Source organism: Triturus cristatus, chromosome 9, assembly GCF_964204655.1.
Source record: "Triturus cristatus chromosome 9, aTriCri1.1, whole genome shotgun sequence".
In the NCBI taxonomy this organism is placed as follows: Eukaryota; Metazoa; Chordata; class Amphibia; order Caudata; family Salamandridae; genus Triturus; species Triturus cristatus.
In genome coordinates this window covers 629,456,238-629,472,605 of record NC_140592.1, presented here as the reverse complement: position 1 = coordinate 629,472,605, position 16,368 = coordinate 629,456,238, and positions in this window count along the sequence as shown.

The window sequence follows — 16,368 nt, the reverse complement described above, 5'->3', positions numbered from 1 at the left end:
TCAGATTGTTTTTCGCCAACAGGGAAAGATGGAGCGTAGTAATAACAGTGAAGAAACCCATGTGTGTTGTATCTATATAAAATAGACTGGAACAGATACAGGTAGCCGGGGAGGCAGGTGGGCGTGTGTACATCTGCAGCTCTACATGCCAAGAACAGATGCATACTGGTAGGTAGCATATTCCGTTCGAGGCATATTAGCTGCAGATTACACACTTTTGCATAGACTACATAGCAGTTCCCAACCTTAGCGGCGACCACCGGTATCTGTTGCAGTGGTTTGAAATAGTGTTTTTAGTACAGCCTGGCCCACACTAGCTTGTTGCTTGGTTTGCACATCTACACAGTAGTGTTTAGTGAAAGTGTGCGGTGTTGACCATGTAGCTGCTTTGCAGATATCATCTAATGGGATGTTGCCTAGAAAAGCCATAGAAGCCCCTATCTTTCGTGTAGAATGGGCTTTAGGGGGAACGGCTAGCGTTCGTTTTGCTTTGTGGTAGCAAATCTGGATGCATTTTACAATCCACCTAGCTATCCCTGATTTTGAGATGGGGTTGCCCTTGTGTGGTGGAGAGAAAGAGAAACAGTTGTTTGGTCTTTCTGAAAGGTTGTGTTCTTTGGATATAGTAAAGTAAGGCTCGTTTGACATCTAGCGTGTGTAGAGCCCTTTCTGCAACAGTTTGAGGTTGCGAGAATAAAAACGGTAATTCTACAGATTGGTTTAGGTGAAAAGGGGAAATGACTTTAGGTAGGAATTTTGGATTGGTACGGAGAACAACCTTGTTTTGGTGAATTTGAAGAAAAGGTTCTTGTATGGTAAGTGCTTGTATCTCACTGACCCTTCTAAGGGAAGTGATGGCTACAAGAAAAGCTGTTTTCCATGAGAGAAATTGCAGTTCGCATTTATGCAAAGGTTCGAAGGGCGGCCCCATTAGCCTTTTGAGAACGATATTTAAGTTCCAAACAGGTGAGGGTGGTACTCTGGGGGGAATTATTCGTTTTAGGCCTTCCATGAAGGCTTTAATGGCAGGTACTCTGAAAAGTGATAGGTGCTGCCTGTTTTGTAGGTAAGCTGCAATTGCTGCGAGGTGTAGCCGAATGGAGGTATATACTAGATTACACCTTTGTAGGTGGAGTAAGTAGCATATGATGTGTTGTATAGACACGTCTAGAGGATTGATTGCGTTGTTATGGCAATAAACAACAAATCTTTTCCACTTGGCAGCATAGCAGGCTCTAGTGGTAGGGCGTCTAGCTTCTCTGATGACGTTCATACAGACAGGGGGAAGGTTTAGGTATCCGAATTCTAGGATTTCAGGAGCCAGATCGCAAGGTTGATCTGAGCTGGGTCCGGGTGCCTGATCTCTCCGTGGTTCTGGGTTAGGAGGCATGGTGAGAGGTGTAGCTTTTGGTGTGGTACTACTGAGAGTTCCAGCAGCGTGGTGTACCACGGTTGTCTGGCCCATGTTGGAGCTACTAGGATCAGTGTGAGGGAATGCTGTTGTAGCTTTCGCACCACTAATGGAATCAGTGGGAGAGGTGGAAAAGCGTACGCAAATTTGTCTGACCAGTTCATCCATATCGCATTGCCTTTGGACAATGGGGGCGGGTATCTGGCGGCGAAGCTTGGGCATTTTTTGTTTTTGTGGGTGGCGAAGAGGTCTATCTGCGGATGCCCACACTTTTGAAAGAACGGGTGAAGAACCTGCGGGTGAAGTTTCCACTCGTGGATCTGCTGCGTCTGTCTGCTGAGCAGATCTGCCATGGTGTTTTGGACTCCAGGGACATGTTGGTCTAGGAGAAAGATTTTGTGTGGAATTGCCCATCTCCATATGCTCTGTGCTAGTTGAGAGAGCTGTGGAGAGTGTGTGCCGCCTTATTTTTGAATGTAATACATGGCCGTCATGTTGTCTGTGCGAATGAGGACTGCCTTGCCTAAAATCTGTCTCTGAAAGGATTTTAGGGCTAGAGAGATTGCTAGTAACTCCAGATGGTTGATATGGAGTAACTTTTGTTGCGGCGTCCATGTGCCCTGCACTGTGAGGTGTAATAGATGAGCTCCCCAGCCGGAGAGCGATGCGTCTGTTGTTAGTATTACTTGTGGAACCGGGTTCAGGAACGGTCGCCCTTTGGAAAGGTTTGTGGTGTTCCACCACTGCAGAGAGCGATGGGTGAGACCGTCTACCAACACCAGATCTGTCAGTTGCCCCTGGGCCTGGTTCCATTGGCACGCTAAGCACTCTTGGAGTGGACGCATCTGGAGTCTTGCGTGGGGCACTATGAAAATGCAAGAGGCCATCATCCCTATCAGTTGCATAAACACTCTTGCTGGAAGAGAGTGTTGAAGTATGAATCTTTGTCGCAAAGCCTGAATGCTTGCAATCCTGGCCGGATTGGGGTAGGCTATGGCTTTTGAGGTGTCTATGGTGGCACCGAGGTATTGCTTTATGTGGGATGGTGTTAGCTGGGACTTTTGGTGGTTCACCGTGAAGCCTAGTTGGTGAAGTAGTTGGATTGTAGTGGCAGTGTGGTGTACACAATGGTTGTAGGACATGGCTTTTATCAGCCAGTCGTCCAAGTATGGGAAGACGTGAATGTGCTGTCTTCTGAGGTGTGCCGCCACTACCGCTAGGCACTTGGTGAATACCCTTGGTGCTGTTATGACTCCGAATGGGTGCACCTTGAACTGGTAGTGTTGCCCGTCCACTACAAATCTGAGGTACTTTCTGTGAGCATTGTGTACCGGAATGTGGAAGTATGCGTCTTTCAAGTCCAGTGTGGTGAGGAAGTTGTTCTGGGAGAGGAGCGGAAGTACCTGCTGAAGCGTTACCATGTGAAAATGGTCTGAATGTATGTATGTGTTTAGGGGCCGGAGATCTAGAATAGGTCGTAGAGTCTCGTCCCTTTTTGGTATTAGAAAATATGGGGAGTAGACCCCTAAATTTTGCTGATTGACGGGAACTTGTTCTATTGCCTGTTTTTGTAGGAGGGAGATTACCTCCTGTTTTAGTAATGTGGGATGTTCTTGTGACATTGGGCGTTGCCTGGGTGGAATGTTTGGGGGGTAGATGTTAATCCAGGCAGTATCCTGACCGAATAATTTGGGTCACCCATTTGTCGGAGGTGATGGTCTCCCAGACATGAAGGAAATTTTGTAGTCTGCCCCCGACCGGAGTGGGATGGTCTGGAGGGAGCGGGGGGAAGGCATTGGGTAGGCGGTGTGGCAGAGCGGGCGGTATTTGTTTTGCCTCTGCCTTTATTATTATTTCCCCTATAGCCGCCTCTTTGATAACCCCTTGTGAAGTTGGACTAGGTGGGGGATTTGTAGGAAGTGGACGCGCTATCTGAGGAGTAGCCTCTAGATGTACTCCGAAAGGAAGAGCGGCGAAAGGAGCGCCTAGGAGGGTGTGACTGCAGGGCTCCCATGGATTTCACTGTATCAGTGTCCTTCTTCATTTTTTCGAGGGCCTCATCTACCTTTGGGCCGAATAGGTGTTCTTGGTCAAAGGGATGATTTAGGATGGAGGCCTGTACCTCTGGTTTGAAACCTGATATTCTCAGCCAAGCACGGCGACGGAGGAGGACGCTAGTATTAATGGCCCTGGAGGCCGTGTCTGCTGCATCGAAGGCACAGCGTATGGAGGTGTTAGTTATTGTCTTACCCTCTTGAATTAATTCATTGGCCCTATTTTTGTATCTTTCCGGGAGGTGGTGCATTATGGTTTCTAATTCATCATAATGTGCCCTATCGTATCTGGCCAATAGCGCTTGGGTGTTGGCGATACGCCATATATTGGCTGCCTGTGACGCAGTGCGCTTTCCTGACGCGTCCAGTAGCTTTGACTCTTTGTCAGGTGGTGGTGCTTCGCCTGACGCCTGGGAATTTGACCTTTTTCGTGCAGTGGAAACCACTAGGGAATCTAGTGGCGCTGGCCCTTTGATACAGGCAGGATCTGTGGGGGCAGCTTTGTACTTTTTCTCTATGCGTGGCTTAATGACCCTGGCCCTGACTGGGTCCTTAAAAACCTCTGGCGCATGTTTTACCACCCCCTTGAGCATAGGTAGTATGGAGGTATACCTATGTGCGGTATCAAATGTGTCGAGGAGGAAATCCTCCTCCACTGGGTCAGTGTGTAACTCTACCCCGTGATAATGTGCCGCCCTTTGAAGTAGGTGGTGGAAACCTAATGAGTCTTCCGGTGGAGATGGCCTGGAAGGGTAGAGGTCATCTTGTGGGACGTCTGGAATATTTGGGTTATTGTAGTTGTCCCATGGGTCTGGGGATCCTGTAGGGGTGGGGTCTTGGGGCACATCCCCTGGATCGTGATATGGGTCCCCCTGATCATCGTCTGGAGACTGGGTCGGAGAGCGATGAGGTGGGGGTGGAGAAGGGGGAGAGAGCAGAGGTGGAGAGGGTGGAGGAGGAGGAGGAGGAGGTGGGGAAGGTATTCTGAAAGGGGAGGTAGCAGAGTCCTTCCTCTTTGGAGGTGGAGGCGGAGCCGGTTTGTCCAAATGTCTCTTTTTGGAAGAGAGTGCCAAATGTCCAGTTTTTGGATCCTTGGTAAGAGTTTTTTGTAAGGGATCCGGTGTAAATAGTTCCTGTGACAATGTTTGGTCCGTCGGCGCAGAAGTCTTCGGGCCGATGACTTTTTAGGCTTGTCCGTGCCAGTATGCTTAGCACTGGGCTTGGAAACCTCCGATTTCTTGGTCGGTGCCGAGGTGGGCTTCGGCGTGGAAGTGTCGGTGCCGAGTGTCTTATGGGGTTTGGTCGGTACCGAAGATGGCGTCGGTACGGAAGCGCTGGGTTTTGACACAGAGGACTTCGGTGCGGAGCTCGGTGTCGAGATAGAGGCCGGTTTCTTTTTCGGTGCCGAAGTGTGTTTCTCGGCACCACTGGAATGCTGGCTCGAGCCCGAGCCACCGGAAGGCTTATTTGGCTTCTTCACCGGGGCCGAAGGTGGGGTGTGTGAAGCAGTGACTCTGGTCTTACCTAGGCCCGGAGGCGAAGGCGTGACCGAAGCCATTTTGGGTGTCGGCGCGGGTGTGGGGGGGGGTATATTACTCACGACCCTCTGCGCCGGAGTGATGTCCTCCACATCTGAGTCGGCTTCGGAAGCACTGACGAGGTCCTCTTCGGTGCGCTGCTGTCCCGGATTTTCGATGTCGTCTCCGAAGATGTCGACTGGAACGGAGGGTCGAGGAATGTGCCATGTTTTTTCTGGCTCTTCAGTCCCGAATAGTCTTTTTCAATCTGAAAGACTTACAGGCCAGACTCGAGCCTCGAGTTCAGGGGAGAGGCAGAGGTTGCACACCTCATGAAGATCGGTGTGGGGGAATTTGGACCCACATCGAGGGCACTTCTTGAATGGAGTTCTTTCCATCAGCCGGGACCGGAGCTTGGGTAGGCCCGAAGGCCGCCATCGACGACTGGAACCGAAGATTTGTCGATGAGAAGGTGATTGAGGAGATCGCAATCGATACAATGCAGCGATGTGAGGTGAGGATTCCGCTTCGATCATCGAACTGGAAATGATCGGAACCGGAGCGCGAAGATTACATCCGAGCCCGATGGCGGAAAAAAAAACAATCTGAGGATGCAGCCGAAGCCGATGCGCAATACGATCCAAAGGAGGAGTCACCGACCTCGTGACTTCCAAAGACTTTCCAAGAGGAAAAACAAACTGCAAACATCCGGGCCCAACACCAGATGGCGATCTATGCAAAAGTGTGTAATCTGCAGCTCATATGCCTCAAACATGTATTTCCTACCATCAAGTTTGGAGATGGCTAGTGTCTGAACAAATTGTCTGAGGACTGAAGGTTTGATTGACTCGAGGAGGCGGAGTTGGTGGGTGGCGCTTCTATCTAAAGCATTAATGTGTTGTTGGTGCCTTTAGCTACAGCATTAACGATTCGTTGAAAATTCAGCTATATACCATAAAAGGTCAGAGGCTTGGCACTGCGCATTCAGTCAGTACTCGCTCCGAGGTAGATTTTGCTAGGAGGTGATCAGGCCTGAGCTGATAAGGTTTAATTTCAATTTTCATTGACTTCAAATCCGCATTATAGTGAAGCAAATCTTGATCAGGTTAATAGAGTTGTCTTTATTTATTCTATAGTAAAGGTAGTTCTCATTTGTGGATTGGTAGCATGCTACTGCAATCTTTGCCAAGCTTGTAAAGTTTGTCAATTTAAAACCATGATTCAGGCTTGCCACTGCAGCTCGAGCAAATGTATACCAGAAGCTGCAGCAAGCAATACAGCAATAAACTTTTCGGTCATTATCAAAAGCTGGCTTTAATTAAGCAAGCTCATTTCACAGGAATAGCTACGAATAGAACATTGTAACAATTAATACTATGCATGCCCCAAATATAACCACGTGGGACATTACAACTATATGATGTGCAAGTTATGTTGGCAATTCAACCTAGGGACCTTGCTGCAGGAATGTTATGCTAACATTTTAATCCACTTGAAGCTCTCGCCTCAAAGAGATTGAATTATGGCTGTAGAAAATCTCCATAGGATAAGGAAGTAAAAGGCAGGCATCTGGCATTCCCCACTCACATTCTAATGACCAAGGGCTGGAGGGAAGGATGATGTAGGCCTCTTTTGATATACCATCTCTTTGCTGATAGGGAGGTGCAGTGGAGCGGTGACCATCTGAAGGCTACTCGTAGGCTTCAGAAGCATTGCAACCCATGACAGCTACTCGTATAACTAGGGATACCCCTCGGGAAAAATGAGAGTTGTTTGAATTTGAGGGAAGGTGGCAGAAACTACAATGGCGTTTTTGAAGGAAAGAAAGACCAGCCTGGCTGATGACCCTGTGAAGAGGACTAGTGGATGCTCTCTGGCTCCTGGCCTTTATCTGTTAACTTGCACTGGACTCTCTTCCCAGGACCGCTAGTTACAATCCCCTACCTTTCCCCACGCCCAGTGAGGAATGGACCTGCTGTATAACTTGGGTCGCCGGCTGAGTGGTCAGTTTGAAGGTTGGACTACGTGGCTTGCCGTGCCCAACTCCAAAATAGGAAGCCGTTCATCCTAAATGGACTGGAAAAGTGCTCGTAACTCACAGGGCTGCTTTCCTGAAGAGGGAGTGTCACAACAAACTCGGAGGGTAGGAGACTACAGTAAGGACTCCAGTGGGTTGCATGCCTTCTGCTTCCCTGTATGCCTACTGCCAGACGCTGCAATGAGTTGTAGACGCGGATGACATTCTCTTCTACTGCAATTACCACAAATCTAACCAATGAGAAGCCAGCAGTCCCATACCACCGAAAAAGTCTGTACCAGTCAAGTGTCATGAGTTTTGCTTTACATGCCTATCCGGAATCCCTTGTGCTGTGCATTTTCTCATTGTGGCCTCAAGTCCAATTATCCATTGTCAACCATCGATTAGTTCACCTGCATTAATGCTTGTTGTTGTGTAACAATGTGTGCTACATGTATTGTGTATGCTTCTAGTTCACATATACATTTGAAAGTTAGATGCATAGAGAAAGGCGTATTTACTCTCATGTGAAAATGTAAGTGCCATGCTTTTCTTCGTACAACACAAATCGCGAGGGTAATTTCCCTCAAAATATTGCTATGAAAAATATAAAATGATTGTCCCTAGTACGAGAGAGTGGGAAGCTTCGTATGCCAGAAGGAGCAGGGCAGTTCATGTAACTGCACCAAGGACATAATTGATAACAAACGGGGGTGCATAGACTTGTTGCTGCTCCAGTTGTCTTAAATGCCCTTCCGCTACACAGAAAATACGGCCATAGTATATAAATGCAGTAATGTGAAATATGCCAACAAAGTGACATGAAATACCATTTTGGATTGCTGACTAAACTAATCAATTTGCTGCAGTCTATTCTCATACCATGCCCCTAGACAAACACATAATTATTATGCACCATCCCCTGGGAATGGTACTGCATTTTGAAGAATGTGGTACATTTGGAAGTAGATTTGCTAGCATATACACGATCTTTAGCAGTATCACCAGATAATCTAAAAGAAATACAAAGTGAACATGAGGCTGCTCCTGCTTTTAATTTGGATATGAAATTGATGGGTACTCTGATATAGTCTCCTCTATTGTTCTTAATAACAATGTTGGAGATGCGGCAATAATAGCCTTACACAAGTGACTTGCTGCCATACTGCCACGATTAAGAACGTGAATTGCCTAAAACATACCACCATAGGGTGAGATACCTTCGGTATTTGCCAGTCAAATCCTTAACGTAGGTTGAAAAAGTGGCTGACCTGTGCAACGTGCGCTTCTCCTTTGGGGTGAAAACCCATCAATGCCAGAGCATAAGTGCAATATAGAAACGCTTCTAACAGAACTGTAATATCAGGGAGTGATAGCACCTTGTCATTCAACAGTCAATTCTACCCTTTTTTCCGGTGGTTATACCATACAACCCACATGTCTGGCAATGGATTATAGAATTCTGAACTCTCACACCGGTAGAGACATGCAGTGCTGCATGGTCACAGTCCTAGAATGATCTTTTTTTTAACAAATATAAAAAACTCCTAACATTACAGATCGTTTCTTTAGTAAGAATATAGCAAATTAATTACAATACCTGACTGTGTCCGGTACGCATGCACAAGATTACCACAAAGTTATAAAAAACAGTCCAGTGTTATTTTCAGTAAGAAAAATAAATATTACGCCTCCCTTGTAAATAGGAGACCACGTAAAAATCAATGGGTGCCTTATTTACAAGGAAGCGTTGAGCGACGTTAAATGGCTTAACACTGCCTTGTAAATAAGGTGAAGCTCCTATCGTCACCATGTCACTAAAAGTGACGTTGTGGTGGTGATAGGGGCTTGTAAATATACTCCTAAATATTTGCACACACCAGACAATAGTCATTAGAGTTTTTCCTAGCACTTTAAGCAACACAATGAGAGACAGATAAACCCCATAGTCTACAAATTTAATTTATATTTAATTGCTGAGGAATTAACTCCAGGTAAGAACATTTTTATGCCTGTGCATATGTCCCTTTTGAAAAATCGTACTTTTGCACATATACAATAGTGTTCTCTCCTGTACCCACCCTAGAGGCAGCTACTGAAGCGAGCATTCCAAATTCCCTTGTGCTGGGTGCAAAAGGCCTAGACTTAGAATTCATATATGTATTATTTGAGTGTGATCCCACAATCAGAACACAGGATGTTTTACAATATCAACAGGTAATACCACGGGCCACTCACATACTACCCAGATACGAGTACAAGAGCATTAAGCAAAAATATTCCACAACTGGTGCTGCAGTGCAGGGCACTACAGATTCACAGACACACTAGATGATTCGACTGCACAAGTACCCGAGATTCATGCCCTCCTATTAGCCTTACAAGAGAAAGATCCATTCGTTCCCACATTTAGTGCCAGATTCTGCACAATGTAGACCCTCCCCACTGGCTTTGGCAACGGATAAAAAAAAAAATCGGCAAAAGCCAAGCAGTTTTGTGGAAAATAGGTCTTCCTATAGGATACGTTACCACTGGGGGGCATACTGAATATGACGGGCAATAAAATCAAAGGAATTCACCCTTCTGGAATTGTGTGGCAGACTTAGCTGTAAAAATAATGGTGAAAACCTGAAAGGTGGTTGCTGCTGTCACACTTCCTCAATTCAAAACGGATGCAGATAGGCAACATTAACAGGGTGGGTCTCCTGAGGGATTCCCACTTGAATATTCTTTATCCATTTCTTCTTAAAAAAACACCAGGCTACTGTTTTTTAAGAAGAAATGAATGAAAACATGCTTCGTGCTACAATTCATCACAGTCTTTGATTTTTGTTATGACATTTGTGCACACTGACATAACAATTCCGTTATTACTGTCAAAAAGTAATAAGGTTTTGTGCTGAATTATCTTGAACTTAAAATGAGATATATATTGATGTAAACTAGTGCTGAACCATTTCTATTGTAACTGATATTGCCCAGGGATTCCTCAAAACATTTATGGCATGAACTCATACACCACCTTGGGTGTCATGCTTCATCATTGGCCAGCCACACTCACCAGAAAAAAATACTTGTGGTGAATAGGGCTCCCGGAGAGTATAACTTTGTTATAGTAGTGGAATGTGGGATCCAAAATGCAAGTGTCTAAAATTCTCTGGCACCTTCCCCGTTGATTCCCATTATTATTGGGAGGGTCCAAGAGATGATTAAACCATTTTAGGTGATACGTAGAGTACTAGTAACCCATATCTATTGCACCTACAACAGATTTTAAGGCAGAGGAAAATGCAACGGAGCTGGTCCTCTTCTGCACTGCTTTGCTCTTCTTTGCTCCAGGAAATTGAAATAAAAGCTGATCATACAACCAACGTTCTTTAGTATGAGCTATATAAAAACTAAGGGATCTTCTTGGATCCAATTGATGGAGTCTCTCCTCGCCCTCAAATGGGTGAAGGGGAGCAAAGAATGTCAGAAGTGTAATGGTATGACCAACATGAAAGGGAATCTCCACCTTTTGAAGAAAGAAGGCACGAGTCTGAAGAACCAGTTTGTCTGGGTAGAAGGTGGAATAGGGTGAATGAATGGAAAAGGCCTGAAGTTTGCTCACCCTCCATGCCAATGTAATGGCAACCAAGAAGACGGTCTTAAGAGTCAGAAGCCTGAGAGGACAGCTATGCATAGGTTCAAATGGAGAATACTTCAGACAGATTAAGACCAAATACAAAACCCACTGCACAATGCATAATAAAAGGGGAAGGCGGAAGCCTGTGCTGCAAATGTTTTAAGAAGTGAGTCACAATAGGTGACTTAAAGAGGAAAGGCTGATCCGGCAGCTGCAGAAAGGCAAAGAGAGCTACCAAATACCCCTTAACCCCTTCGCTGCTAGACCTTTTGCCCCCTGTGCTAAGATTTTTGGGGGCTATTTGGGGTAGTTTGCGATTAGGCCCCTGTAACGTTTTGTCCACATAAGGTATCCACGCTAAATTTCATCCTTTACTTCCAACATCTTGAGGATTCCACATATACCCAGGGTTTGTGGTTTCCCCTGGAGGGGACAGAGAAATTAACCAAAATACAGCTATTTTGTGGTTTTTTTTTTGGGGGGGGGGAGAAATGAGAAAAAGTGCTGCAGAAGAAAGTGTCAGGTTATTTCCCTGCAAATGGTATCAACAAAGGGTTTGCAGTGTTAAATCACCATCTTCCCCATCTTTCAGGAACAGGCAGACTTTTGTCAGAAAATGGAAATGTTCTACACAGTTTTGGCATTTTACTGGGACATAGCCTATTTTCCCTATTTTTTGTGCTTTCAACCTCCTTCCAGTTAGTGTTAGAAATGGGAGTGAAACCAATAATAGATCCCAGAAAGCTATACATTTATGAAAAGTAGATACACTTCTGAATTCAGCCAGGGATCATTTGTGTAGATCCTTCAAGGTTTTCCTACAAAAACTAAAAGTTGAAATGAAAATAAATTGCAATTGAGTTGGAAAAAAACAGCCATCTGTGCCAGCGTTTTCACCTGTAACGTCTTCTAAGAATGGCAGATTTTTTAAAGCAATATACCGTTAAGTCCGCTGGACCCTTCTGGGTGGTAGTGATATGTAGGGCTTGTAGGTTGGACTCCTCCCTCTCGATGACCAGACAAGTCCACGCCGTCTCCTCGTCATGCTTCAACATCCTACGCATGCTACGGAAGATCTTCTGGTGGATCCCCACCGAAACCAAGAAGACGGTCACCCAGGCGCTCGTCACCAGCCGACTGGACTACGGCAACTCCCTCTACGCCGGAACCACAGCCAAACTTCAGAAAAGGCTCCAGCGCATTCAGAACGCCTCAGCACGACTCATCCTGGACATCCTCCGACACAGCCACATCTCCGAACACCTGAGACCTGCACTGGCTGACCATCAGCAAGAGAATCACGTTCAGACTCCTCACCCACACACACAAAGCTCTCCACAACCAAGGCCCCAGATACCTCAACGACCGCCTGACCTTCTACACTCCCACCCGCCTGCTACGATCGACCAGCCACGCCCTCGCCGCCGTTCCCCGCATCCGAAGAACTACAACGGGAGGAAGATTCTCCTCCTACCTGGCAGCCAAGACATGGAACTCCCTCCCCATCCACCTCCGCCTGACCAAAGACCACCTCTCCTTCAGGAAGCAGCTCAAGATCTGGCTGTTCGAGCAGTAGCGGACCCCCCCCCCCCCGCTCCCACCCCCAAGCGCCTTGAGACCCTCCAGGTGAGTAGCGCGCTATACAAATGCTTTGATTGATTGATTGATAGGTTCACCAAGAACCCGAGGTACCCAGAGCCAATAACTGAGCTGCGCCTTGCAATGGTTTTTCATTGTTTACCAGGTATATAGCAAATCATTTGGTAAAATGTAAAGAGTGAAATTTAGGTATCAGGGACACCTATGTATTTCCGAAATGGGATCAAAATATAGAATTTAACTGCAGTAGTTATTTGCACATCTCCAAAATTGTGGATACCCAGAGCCCGCGACAGGAAACTGCCCAAAACGCAACATGGGGGCATCACATTTTTTCAGTGAAAGCTGACCCTTTTTTCGCAATGTGCTTAGCTGTATATTTTGGACCCTAGCTCAGCTGGCAGGTAGGGATACCAAGCCAACCTGTACATTTTTAAAAAACTAGACATCCAGGGGAATCCAGGATGGGGTCACTTGTGTGGCTCTCATTAGGTTCTGTTACCCAGAATCCCTTGCAAACTTCGAACTTTGTCCCAAAAAAAAAACCTTTTTCCTCACATTTCTGTGATGGAAAGTTCTGGAATCTGCATTTTTGGTTCCTGGCTCGGCAGCCATCTAGGAACACTTATCTAACCCAGATATTTTCTGAAAACTAACACCCGGGTGAGTCCAGTGAGGTATGGTTTACGTGGATCCCCCAACTTTTTCCTACCTAGAATCCCCCGCAAACCTCAAATTTAGCTTAATCAAAATCGAATGTTTCTCACATTTCTGTGTGGGGAAAGTTGTGGGACCACCAGGCAGACAAAAATCTATCACCCAGCGTTCCCCCAAGTCTCCCGATAAAAATGGTACCTCTCTTGTGTGGGTTGGCCAAGTACCAGTGGAAGCAATGGGCCCAAAACGTATTGTGGTGAAATCAAAATTACCTATCACAAAATGACCTGGCTTTGCAAGGGAGTCACCTGCGTTTTTAGTATCGGGCTATGCGGCCATCTAGGGAAACCTAGCTAACCCAGACATTTCCAAAAACTAGACACCCGGAGGAGTCCAAGGAGGTATGGTTTATGTGGATCCCCTAAAGTTTTCCTAACCAGAATCCCCTGCAAACCTCAAATTTAGCTAAAAAAAACACATTTTCCTTCCATTTCTATGTGGGATCACCACACAGGCACAACTGTCCAGCCACCCAACATCCCCCTTGGTCTTCTGATGAAAATAATACCTCATTTGTGTGGATGTCCAATGCAGAGTTAGCTTGCAAACATATATATAAAGAAAATTGCGCTTAGAGGTTGCTGTACTATCCCCTCATATCCTATGCTTTTGGCCCTTCCCAGTCGCAGGCCCTTGGCCCACCCACACAGTGAGGCATTTCATTTGGGAGACCGTGGGGCATGCGGAGTGGTAGGGCCTTTGTGCCGGCACAGTTATACCAGACAGAAATGTGAGGAAAATGAGATTTGTTTAGCTAAATCTGAGGTTTGCAGGGGATTCTGTGTAGGAAAGCGTTGGGGGTTCCACACAAGCCAAACCTCCCTGGACTCCTCAGAGTAACTAGTTTTCAGAAATGTCTGGGTTTGGTAGGTTTCCCAAGAAGGCCGCCGAGCCTGGGACTAAAAACGCAGGCGACTCGTTTGCAAGACCGGGTCGTTTTGTGATAGATAATTTTGATGTCTCCACAATACATTTTGGGTCCTTCCCTGTGGCAGGCACTCAACCCACCCACGCAAGTGTGGTAGCATCTTTATCAGAAGACCTGGGGGTCGGGGGGGGGGGGAACACTGGGTGGTAGGAAATTTGTGCGGGCCCAGTGATCCCACAGATTTCCTACACAGAAATGTAGGAAAAATTAGATTTTTCCAGCTAAATTTGAGGTTTGCAGGGGATTCTGGGTATCAAAATGTTATGTGACCAATGCAAGCCAACCACAATGGACTCCCTCAGGTGTCTAGTTTTCAGAAATGTCTGGGTTTGGCAGGATTCCCTATATGGCCACCAAGCCCAGGACCCAAAAACACTGGTGATCCCCTTGGAAAACCAGGTCATTTTGTGATAGATAGGTGGACACCTGTGTTTTTGGTCCCAGGCTTGCAGACATCTAGGGATACCTAAAAACCCCAGACATTTTGGAAAACAAGACACCCGGGGGAGCTCAGAGAGGTGTGGCTTACATTGATCTCCCAACTTTTTCTTACCCAAAATCCGCAGCAAACATGACTTTGTAAGTAAATTTGAGATTTGCAGGGGACTCTGGGTAAAAAAACACTGGGGATCCATGCAAGCCACACCACCAGCCAAGATTCAGTCCATGCACACCACCATCCACGCACACCACCAGCCAAGTGCCATCCACGAACACAACCACCAGCCAAGATCCATCCATGCACACTGCCAGCCAAGCGCCATCCAACACACCACCAGCCAAGCGCCATCCCACACACACACTGCCAGCCAAGCGCCATCCCACACACTGCCAGCCAAGCGCTATCCCGCACACCGCCAGCCAAGCACCATCCACGCACACCGCCAGCCAAGTGCCAGTCCACCACCAGGCAAGCACCAATCTACACACACCGTAATGAAGCGCAAGTCAACACACACCGCCAGCCAAGTGTGAGTCCACACACACCGCCAGCCAAGTGTGAGTCCACACACACCGCCAGCCAAAGGTCAGTACACGCAGACCATCAGCCAAACTCCAGTTTACACACACACACACACACACACACACACACACACACACACACACACACACACACACACACACACACACACACACACACACACACACACACACACACACACACACACACACACACACACACACCCCCCCCCCCCCCCCCCCCCCCCCCCCCCCCCCCCCATACACGTGTTACCATCCTTGTGGGGACTATGTGTGGATACCTGCCTTGTGGGGACTAACGTTTCCCAATGTTTTTAAAACATACTAAGAACAGAAAAATATCAAGAAAAAATTCATGATATAGGATCCTGCTTCAAATTTGAAAATATATTGTTATTTAATCGCGCGCACAGAACCATCCTTGTGGGGACCTGAACACGTGCTACCATCCTTGTGAGGACCTAGTCCATACCACCATTTGTGATTGAATACAGTCAATGGCACATGGCTAAATGTTTAATTTATCAACATAATACACAAACAACATTATAATCTATTCATATATTAATCTCTGCATGTATACTAGGGGTAGACACAAAAGACAGATTATGTTAATGTGTCAGAATATATCACATCATGATTACCCAAGGACAATTAAGACTGTATTTAACTCATGTATTAGTGCTTAAAATTTTAGGAGACAAGGGAACTAACACATAACTAAATTAACATATGGGACCAAGGAATATGATGTTCAAGTCCCCACAAAGATAGTGTGTTATTATAGTGTTGTTCAAGTCCCCACAAAGATAGTGTGTTATTATAGTGTTGTTCACATCCCCACAAAGATAGTGTGTGAAGACGATTGTGTTTCAGTCCCCACTGAAATAGTGTGCAAATTCAAAGCTTAAATCCCATTGTAAAGAGTGTGAACATGATGATGTTCACGTCCACACAGAGGTTATGTGTAATTAGAGGAGTGCTCAAGTCCCCACAGAGATGGTATGTTATTATAGTGATGTTCAAGTCCCCACAGAGATGGTGTGTTATTATATTGATATTCAAGTCCCCACACAGATAGTGTGTTATTATAGTGTTGTTCAAGTCCCCACAAAGATAGTGTGTTATTATAGTAATGTTCGGATCTCCACAGAGATACTGTGTTATTATCGTAATGTTCAGATCTCCACAGAGATGGTGTGTGAAGACGATTGTGTTTAAGTTCCCACTGAACTAGTGTGTAAGTTCAAAGCTTAAATCCCATTATAAAGAGTGTGAAACCAATGATGTTCAAGTACACGCAGAGGTTGTGTGTAATTAGAGAAGTGTTCAAGTCCCCACAGAGATGGTAAGTTATTATTTTGATGTACAAGTCCCCACAGAGATAGTGTGTTATTATAGTGATGTTCAGGTCCCCACATAGATAGTGTGTAAAGATGATTGGGTTTTAGTCCCCACTAAAATAGTGTGTAAAGACAAAGCTTAAATCCCCATACAGAAAATGTGAAGCTAATGATTT